This window comes from Eufriesea mexicana, unplaced genomic scaffold, assembly GCF_001483705.2.
Source record: "Eufriesea mexicana isolate 0111107269 unplaced genomic scaffold, ASM148370v2 scaffold5767, whole genome shotgun sequence".
In the NCBI taxonomy this organism is placed as follows: domain Eukaryota; kingdom Metazoa; phylum Arthropoda; class Insecta; order Hymenoptera; family Apidae; genus Eufriesea; species Eufriesea mexicana.
The window spans coordinates 586,858-597,175 of NW_016913695.1; the positions used below are offsets into that span (position 1 = coordinate 586,858).

The following is a 10,318-nucleotide window of genomic DNA, read 5'->3' on the forward strand; positions in this document are numbered from 1 at the left end:
GTCAGTAAATGAGCGATGAAATTGCGAATTCATATTCTATAGTAACTTCCATAGTATAGCAACCTAACCTAATCTAAATTAAACCGTCAAATAGTGACGTTTATTTAGTGTTCTATTTTTCCCAATAAGTATTAAACCAAAACAAATATATATTTTATTCTATTTAATCTAAAATCTAAGCCTGTATCTTCTCAAGTTTTGCTAATTCGTACATACAAACACTTGTATACAAACTTTAAAAGCAAATAAACTTTCTACAGTGTAACGTCTATTATACAGCATTTAATTCCTGTCGCATTCGGGAGGATTCGTGCATATTCGTGCATTGAAGCAAGTTTCGTTTCTTTAGTATACTGTAGCGAATTAATGTTCCGTCGAAAGAGTCGCACATTGCGTGCGCATAAGCCTTAGACAAATTGACTATAGATAGACAAAGATACATATCAACTATAAGCGATGAGAATTTTAGTTTCATCTAATAAACACAATAACCACCCGACAGAATAATAAAGTAAAATCATACAGTGTTACAAAGAAGACAGAAATGCCATGACTATATAACTAAAATCTCATAGTTATGTATATTTCTTATTTTATATTAGACTATAAAGTGACAGTTCGATATAACGAAAACTATAAATTTTAGATGTTCTAGGTTAAGTTTCCACATAGGTATAAAATCTGTACAATATTTTGAAACTATGCTCTCGTCACAATAATTAGACATAACCTAAATTAAAATAACTCGGTAATTAGATATAAGCAAAAATTTATTAACATTTAATATATTTTAAGATACTAAATATTTAAATTATTAAAGTTTTGCTATCCCTGATGTTAAAATCTCTATAGTATTATCGAAGTTGAGATTCATTACAAAGTCACTAACCCATTTATAACAAAACTTCTAATCAAATTTTCTACATTTCTTTTCAGAGTAGATTTTTCAATTAATCTCTGATATATAAAATTCCAGATATCATAGCACCATCGGCCTCATTCGTCTTTTTGTTCTTTATTCCTCTATGAAATCACTTTAAAACTATGAAAGTTTCAATATCTGAGTTTGGTAACAAACAGGTGAAACAACAAAATTTCACTTTAAAATTATCCAAAGGTATGTAGGTTGCCTTTGACTGAATGTTGAAATGGCTCGAAAAAGACTAGTTTTATGGATCCAAGAGGTACGTTTTTCGCTTGGAAGATATTAATTTTAGACTAGGAGGATTGACCTTTATAGGCGAGGCACTTTCAACGTCGCTGATCATAAACGATCGTATTGTACTGTTCTCCGCTCACAAGCCATAGTTATACTATAGTCTGATCATTCTCTTCTATCCATGAATAAAGGCTATCTGATCCTCGAATTTGTTTAGAAATAAATTTTGAAACTTGTCTCCCACGATTTATAATTAAATCTAATTAGTCTAGATGCCTTATGGAAAGCTAATCGTAAAATAAGATGATATGAGGATGAGAAATTATGAATTTTACTATAGAAAATTGTTCGCTAAGTTTGTAGTAAAATTGAAGACATTAGAGTACATAAATTAACAATATTTACAAAGATTAATAATATTTAACATAAAGATCTCTATCTAAATAATATTGCACGATAAATTCGGAATTAAAAATAAAATGAAACCTTGAAACTATTATTCTATTATTTTATAAAGATACTATTATTAAAAATATTCCAATAATAAAAATTAATATAAAAATTATTCTAATTCATATTATACTAACTTAATACATCTAAAGTTAGTGGACTCAAATTCTAAAACAGAAAGTAAGCGGAAAACAATTCACTAAAAACACAAAATGGTCTAACTCGTTCCTCTTCATGGTATCATTTCCCTCTCGTAAATCCAATTATTAATGACAATTATCCTCGAAACACCATAATCATTCTTGTCAAAATTGTTCAATTCTAGCTCCATGTCCATTAATTTTACACTCGATTCAATCAAAACCACAATGCACTTGTCCCAGGACATAGACGAAAACCACAGAACGGATATAATATGATAGAAAGTATCAAAAGACGGAAGCAGTGACATTGGTGCAATTGGATACATGGTAAATGTCGCAATCAGATTTTCATTGCGGCTGCTAGCACAGTGAATCCATGAAAAAAATCTCGTATCCTTTCTAATCGAAGCCACCGGGTACAATGGGAGAGTGTTTCAACTGAAAAACAAAGTCACCAACGTAGTCTATTTACTGTACTCAATTCATCGGATAAACGATCAAAATTGTGGCTAAAGAAATTGGACAGCTTGATAAGATCAGAAATGTAATCTTAAACAGGAAAGTAAGTCCTTTTCTTATTGTGCATGACGATGTGAAATTATTAGAAGGGAATAAGATGAATTTGATACTGAATCACGTTGTGCAATAATTTATTCATTACAGATAATACAGAAATATTACACCATGCTGTAATAAAATGTTTCAATAGTAAGATCCTATTATTCAAGTTGCAATTCTTCACACCAATTGTTCTTAACAAATTTCTGGGAAGACTTGTTTTTCAGATTATACAAATTAGCTATATTCATAAAAAATTCTATATTCTGTAAGTTAATGTAATCGGAAAATAATGTTCACCAACTCTAATAACGATATTACATCATATTACTCATTATGGATAAAAACGAGAATCCTATCATAAGAATCCCTAAATCATTACTACTGATACTTGGTTGGGAATGTTTAAAAAAAAGGAAAGTTGCTTTAACGTGGGTCAAGTATTATGAAACACCCTATTCATGAAATGTGTTTGCGATTCAAAACAGACGTAAACATGTACGTGATACACGTCAGCATAAAAGAGGCGGTGCCGCTAGATAAAATGCAATTGTGGAAACAGAGTTTGAGTATTTAAAAGAAAAATTTCAAACGAGTGCGTATATTTCACAGGGATATATAAATAAAGTTTCAAAAAAATCTGGTGTAAAGATTGTGTATGAATAAGATTCACGAAAAATGGTGATTCATGTGAGAATAAGTTGATATATAGGGTGCTCAAAATATTGCAATTATCATAAAATTATAATTGATACACGATATCATACAAAAACATGCAACTAAACACTTGAAGTTTATCAAAAAAATTGATATTATACGATTATTTCAAGATTAAATATTAAATTAAAGAATGGGTTAATTCGTAAAAAGAAATACAACAGTTACGAAATATAAAAATGTTTGAGAAAAAAATTTCAACAATTTGGTAAGTTCTATAATTATTCTGTATATGTTTGTCATCGTCGATTTCGTATTCTATGGTATCTCAGAATACCCTGTATACGACAAACGTATTACGCCCTTAAACGTTACACCCACACAGGATTCCGATAAGAATGGGAAAAAGGTAAAGGAGGAAATCAGTAAACGTACGAGGTTCATTCGAGAAATCTATATTTATAACTGATTCACGCACGCATGTTCTGGCATTATAGCGATACGATGAAATCGATTCGAAATTGTAAACTGCCAACCAAGTCCACCCCTTGGAATGTAAATACGATAAAAATGGAATGAGGTGAGACGCTTGACACAATTCCACCAACAAAAGTGTCTTACAAAATGTTACGTAATTTCGAAAAAAGATATTTCTTTTTCCATACCGACCTTTTGAATAAAATTCTCTTTCGCTGATAAACTGTTACTCTTATCTACAATCATTAGTATCAAAGATCATCAGAGTTTTGATAGAAATAAATTACGATTAACAAAGTACAAAGATAAAGTAGAAAAATATTCGAAAATTGCGTGTCCGCATTTTTAAATTTATACTTCTAAATATTCGAATTAAGGTATAAACGTATTAATGTATTACTTCCAATTCAGGTATTCATACGCAATCGTCTCCAAACGTGGCCCCGGTTCCTAAAAGAAGATACCAAGCTGAAGAACCTTTCTCAAAGGAGAGCCTGACCAGTCCTAACCAGCACCTTCGCAAAATGCGAATTGCAAAACTACGACAGCTGAATTTTAATTAAGTCGATCACCTTACGTTTCTTCTCTCATTTACTGCCGATATACTCTACTTAGCTAATCTGTTCCTATAATTCAACCCCTAAAGTTCGCTTTAAAATCGAAGTTTCAACGATCGTTTCTTGTTGTGGAAGTTCGAGCTCTGGTCCCTTTGCAACGATGGAGAACAAGCTGATTATAGGGCTGTTTATTCCACGTGAAATTCTAATAAATTCTATTCTAAGAATAGAAGGGTGAAGGAAATAGAGGGAGAAAAAGGGTGAGAGTTTTGGTGAATCGCGTGTACAAAAAGGGAAAAAAGGAAAAGAGCGAGAGAGAAGAGCAGAGGGTGGTAATCCGATGACGAGGAAACAGAGATGAAGAAGGGTCAGGGCAAGAGCGAGCACAGGGTAGAGGGTGGAAAGGTTCAGCCAGCCACGAACGCTACAGACGATTGAAACACTCGACTGTAGGGGTGTAAAGGGGCGTCAGCAATGACGTGACGACGATACGGAAGAGTGGGGATAGGTCAGCGATGCGATATGGTGTACCGTGGCAATGGTGGCTAGTGATGGCTACGAGCCAACTTCCTGAATTTCTTTCACCCCCCGCTTAGAGTTATACTCACCGTATTAACCCTTTTAATACCTTAGAGCGTATATATCGATTTTCCATTTTTATATCAATACAATTTTTTCTTATGAAATTCATTATAAACTTTTATTTATGGAAAATAGCTTATTTCTTTCTTTCGTGTAAAACGACATACATTTCACAATAAGACAAGAAAAAAGTGTGGAAATATTTTCATTTTTGAGAGAAATATATTAGTCTTAATATACACCTCAAAAATCGAATATTTTTCAAGGTATTTTTCGACGGTATCTGCAAAACTTATAACGTACAAGTATTAAATATGTTGTTATTTCTTTCAAACTTAATTAAATCATTTAAATAAATAGTAATTAATACGTTTCACTTTGTTCAAGCTACGTGATGGACGATGGTGCAGCTTATGATTCCTTTTATGCGCAATTTGATGATTTCAGTGAAAATTATGTTGATATATTTTACCTACGATGTTTTTCTTTGTTTAACGAATTCTTTGAATTATCCAAAAATAATATTGAATAGGATAAGGTGACAAAGTTTGGTCGTTCATGATGAGAAGGCTGACTAAACACATTTTCTATCACTTCTGAAAATTTCAAAGCCTTTTAAAATACACCAATAAACAATAAAATACAACTTAAAAGGAGGTAATTTAAAATAAAAACTTACAGTTTCTTTTCCTTAATTAGTTCAATTCTTTTGAATTCAATATGATGATTTATTATTTTTATAGTTTGGGAATACTCGGCAACATTTTCCAGTTATACATGAAGGAACTAAGCTTTAAGATCGCGAGGGTGTCATCGCCATCACTGTAAGTAACGTTGGTAGCAGAGGCAATGGTGGTGGAGGTGGTGCTGGTGGTACTTGCAACTATGCGCCAAAGAGGATGGTCCCGAAGGTGGTGAACGTGGTAGTAATATCAACGTGGAAGCAGAATATTGATTCTCAACTTGCTTCTTCGCTTACTCAACAATTAAATATAACAGCCTCTTGAATGCTATTATCTTATTAGACAAAAACGTCTGGATAAGTTGTAATTGATTCATAGTTATAATTAGTATTTAAAAGCTTTGTGTCTCTTTCTGTCGTAGGAGATAAATAATGTTAAACTTAAAATGGTTTTTAAAGTCGGATATCTGGAACAATGAATTAAGGTATAGCGAATAAAAGATTAACGAGCGCACTCGAAACACTTGGAGCTAAGCACCCGATTTAATCTAATTTGTGAAGAAGACGCGTCAAATTATCCAGCAGCATTGCAAGTACCTCTTATTACCCAGTACTACGTTCCAATTGAAAGCTGCTACTCGAATGATAGCCCTATTGAAAGCTACCTGTTACGTATATCGTTCCTATAAATTGGTAAATGTAAAAGAGAAGAATCGAAGAAAGAGAGATCTCCTAACGAAGGATGTCTTTTGATCATGATAAAATATTGAACGCGAACTAACAGAAGCCCTTCTTAACCTAGTATGCAAATAGAATCTCGAAATGTAATCTATAATTTCGGTCGCTTTGTCTGTCTGTTTGATTCTGTGAATACCTTCGAATAACATTAAAAGCTCATGCCTAGAAATCGTCATAATGAGAATGCGATAGGAAATCGAAACTGAAAGAAAGAGGATTTTTAAATGCAGAATAAATGTTTGTAAAAATAAAAGATTTAATTGAAATTTGGACTCTCTAAATTTTTAAATATCTAAACGTTTAAATTTGCAAAATTTAATTTCTATTAAATTGAAATATCGTCTTATTTTGAAATTTCTTTATAATAATTAATTTCGATTATAGACAAGGAGTCTATATCTAAGCTTAACACTAAATCCACTAGAACTGATTAAATGTCCAATAGATGAAAACATGAAAGTAGGAGAACCTTACAAAAATAGAATAAAAGAAAATATCGGAGAATTGATTTATTTATTATGTTAGCAGAAAAATCACAAAGTCAAGTTATCAAAGCGATAACGTTGAATAGAATTTTTAATCAAAAGCTTGAAAACGGTCATTGAGACCGTGGTAGCTTTAGTATTAATAAAGGATAGAGGTTCGTATATAAAATATAACGATAAAACATTCCTGATAATTGAACAAATTATCAATTATATATTCCACTTTTAAACTCGATCAACTTAACTCCGTGCAAAAATGCTAATAAAATATTTTCATCGTGTTTGCAACGTGTATGTCAATGAATTGATAACTATCAAATTATTTTTACTTTTAAAGAATCATTAAAATCCTTTTCCCTTGCACACCCGTGCAACAATTTTCAAACTCATTTTCCGTAGTAGCAGGTAAAGAAATTATTTTGAAATCTGAGAAAAAATCTATTAAAACTTGATTTCCTTTCGTCTCATAATGTACGATCAATTTTAGTAATTGATTAACGATGAACGGTTTTCGACTCATTGTCAATTTCGTGACGTCATCAGGCACGGAAGAGTAGTGAGAACAGGGAAGAAATTTGAGAATCACTGCACCAGAGATAGCCATGCTACTAATGGGTAAAATAGTGGTGGTGACGCCGATGGTGGGGATAGGGGGTTGTGGGAGTTGTTCGTCAGTGGTGGTACGCAGAGGCAACGTGCTAGCCGTGTGAGGGGAAGCAGCCATGAATGAAAGTAGCGCGTATCGATTTACCCGCGCCGCCCTAGATAAAATATGGTAAATAGTGAGCCAAAATGGGCTACGAACGAAGAACGTCATCGCGCATAACGACGCTTCTTTGGCCCGTGACCAACAATTTTCCTTCGTACTTAATTACACATAAACACTCACTTAAAATTTGATACGCATCGATAAAAAGTCCCAAAACATGAGTACATAGATAGAGATAGTACGATTGTCCATGGGGAAAGTAATATAACTAGTAGACTCTATTGCAAGAATCTTGATGAGTCGATACATATTCCAGAAATGAAAAATAATCGATACGGGTATTGAGAAGAAGAGCGTATAAAACGGATTCTACGATTCGCTTTAATTAGTCGCTTTTACTCTGGCGATATTAACGATGCAGACATATTAAGCCACTTTTACTTCTGAATAATTTTTACGGTTCGCGTAGTACACACAAATTACGTACCACGTTAAAAGCATACATCATACGTGTATACCACACGCGTGCCGCTATAATAAAAAGTAATTCAAGGTGGATACTTATACCTGTAAATAAAAGTGACGGACTTTGGTCATTTGAAAAATGAACAGATAATAATAATTGATTATCTAAACAATTTTGTTTCTAGTACAATCTACCTAGATGCCATCAAAATAATTATAAGAGAGTACAAAATTTTTATCATTTTTATCGCATAACAATGGAAATTTGTCAAGCATTTACATGAATCAGGAAATGTGGACTTTGATGTAATACAGATCAATGGAACGATCGCAGCGCTATATGTATGTCACTACCTAAAATTATTGTCTTGAGGTGCCGCCATTACCCATTCATGCAATTTGTCCGAGTTCCTTGCGCGTCAATGGCACCGAAATCTACCATTCAAAAGAATTCAATCTCTTCCCGATAACAGAGAATATCAAGCCTCGACCATTGTCCGAATTTTGATGAAAAGTGTGCAAAGAAACACAGCATCCAAAATCACTGATCATGTGAAAAATTTCAAACTATCTCTTATGCACCAATAGATTGCAGATGCACCCAACCACAATTTATTTAATGATTGTCAAAAAATTGTTTAAACTTAGAAACGTGAAATACCAATTATTAATTTTGAGATTACTTAAGTACTTTCTTAAAAGCTTCTCGTTAAATCTGTTAATATGATGAAACATCATTGTAACATCCGACAAAAAGCAAATTAATCGATGTTGATATCAAACATCGAAACATTTACGAATTAACCATCTTACTAATCTTCCAATATTATATAGAATCGCGAAACAGAAATATATATAATGAAATGCAACGTAACACCTTTTCCGAAATCTGACAGACAGCGATATAAGATAAACTATGAAAAATCAGAAGGTTTGCATACCTGGGTCATGACAGGGGAGGTATCTTCATGTTTCTACGGAAACTTAACACAGCTAGCCGTCAATGCGGCAATATATCCCGATGTCGTCGGACAAGAACGATGCCACTGGAATGGTTGACCACCACTTCCACGCCATAACACGTCAGAAACGCACGACGAGTTATTCACATGACATGTCGCGCGGCAGGATTAACCGATGAACCATTGATAAGTAGTTGATCGACGTTCGACACGCGGCACAGGAAAAATATGCGCGATCAAGTGGTGAACACGTTTTCCTTTCCTAGGTAAAATGAACTGTCCTTCCAGCAGTCCCGCGTTAGACGGTGGCTGCGGGATTGTTGGGGGTTCGGAACGGCCGAACGGGAACAGGGAAGAGGTTAAACGGAGAAACGCATGACACGAGCGAGACGGAAACGGAGAACGAATGATTTGGTGGTGTGACGCGTCGTGGCGCCACCCTCGATCCTCCCTCACGCAGTAAAAATTTGACATTGGTGTATAATGCACAAATGATTTAAAAAATGATCTATATAAAATAATTTTTATTTTTGCAATTACTTCGAAGGATTTAATTATTAAATTATTTTACAATAACTGAGTAAAAAAAACGTTTCATAATTTATAATAGAAAGATTTAGCATACTGTATTGAATGATGCGATAATGCGAAGTATAGAATTATACAGTAAACTGATTCTCACAAAGATATAATAAATAAAATGCTAGCGATCTCATAAACATTTTATATATTATAATGAAAACAATAAAAATTAATTGAACACTATTCGTAATTTATCACAATTGCTATTGTAGTTTTAAAATTAATCTATGTGACTAACACATTGATTTAAAATAATTTCGAATTAAATTAATAAAAATTATAAACATATATGATAGATTTATAATTTAAATAAAAGAAAAATTCCAATACTATTTCTATCATTCTTATCATGAACAAGAATTTGAAGCGAAAATAGAAAAATTTGTTATCTATAGAACATTTCATGATAGTTAATCAACTGCGGTTCATTTACCTTATGCATACACTTCCAAGTATATAAACGATCGTGAAAACACATTTCGCATCAGTCATAAATTTACTGAAAGAAGTAAGTATATTTATCGGCAATTAAATTTCAAAGTTCTTTTTGAAACCTTGAATTTAACAACAGAATAAATTCCAAAATTATGATAAGGAGTATACAAAATTCGATTAATTGTATTTATTGTTTACAATTTATATAAGGATTTAATTAATAAATTATCTTATCTCATAAATTTGTCAACCAGATAGTAGACATTTTGAGAATATATAAACAGAAAGGATATTTAAACGTAGTCTCTGTCTTCATTTCATAACATGATTGTTAGTTAGCAACTTAACAACTTCACGAATAAAGTTTAAAGTTTAAAGATATATCAAATTTCTTGAAAAATAATACCAATTTACTATTTAAATCAATGCTGCCGTCGATTTATCACAAATACAAGAGTATGTGAATTTTGATGTAATTTTTTATTTGTCGTTCTTTTTTATCTTTAGTTTTAAAATTTTATACGATAACTGTTTTCTTTTATAATTTAACTTGCAAAATTTTAATTACGGACTATTTGTACATCAATGTCACTATAATATCGTCAGTCGATAAAGAAATTCATTTTTACACGATTGATTTTTATTTTTGATTGAGTAATCAAAATGAAAGTATGGAA

General features: G+C 32.3%; 1 protein-coding gene across 1 annotated transcript in view; it reads right to left on the bottom strand.

The window, feature by feature from the left end:
* The window catches only part of fid (class I SAM-dependent methyltransferase fire dancer), a 32,828-nt gene extending 23,906 nt beyond the window's left edge, over positions 1 to 8,922 (bottom strand). The window contains exon 1 of the mRNA XM_017906674.1: positions 8,604 to 8,922. The gene's annotated coding sequence lies outside the window, so the exon portion shown is untranslated. The remainder of the gene's footprint in view (positions 1 to 8,603) is intronic.
* Positions 8,923 to 10,318: the final 1,396 nt, after the last annotated feature.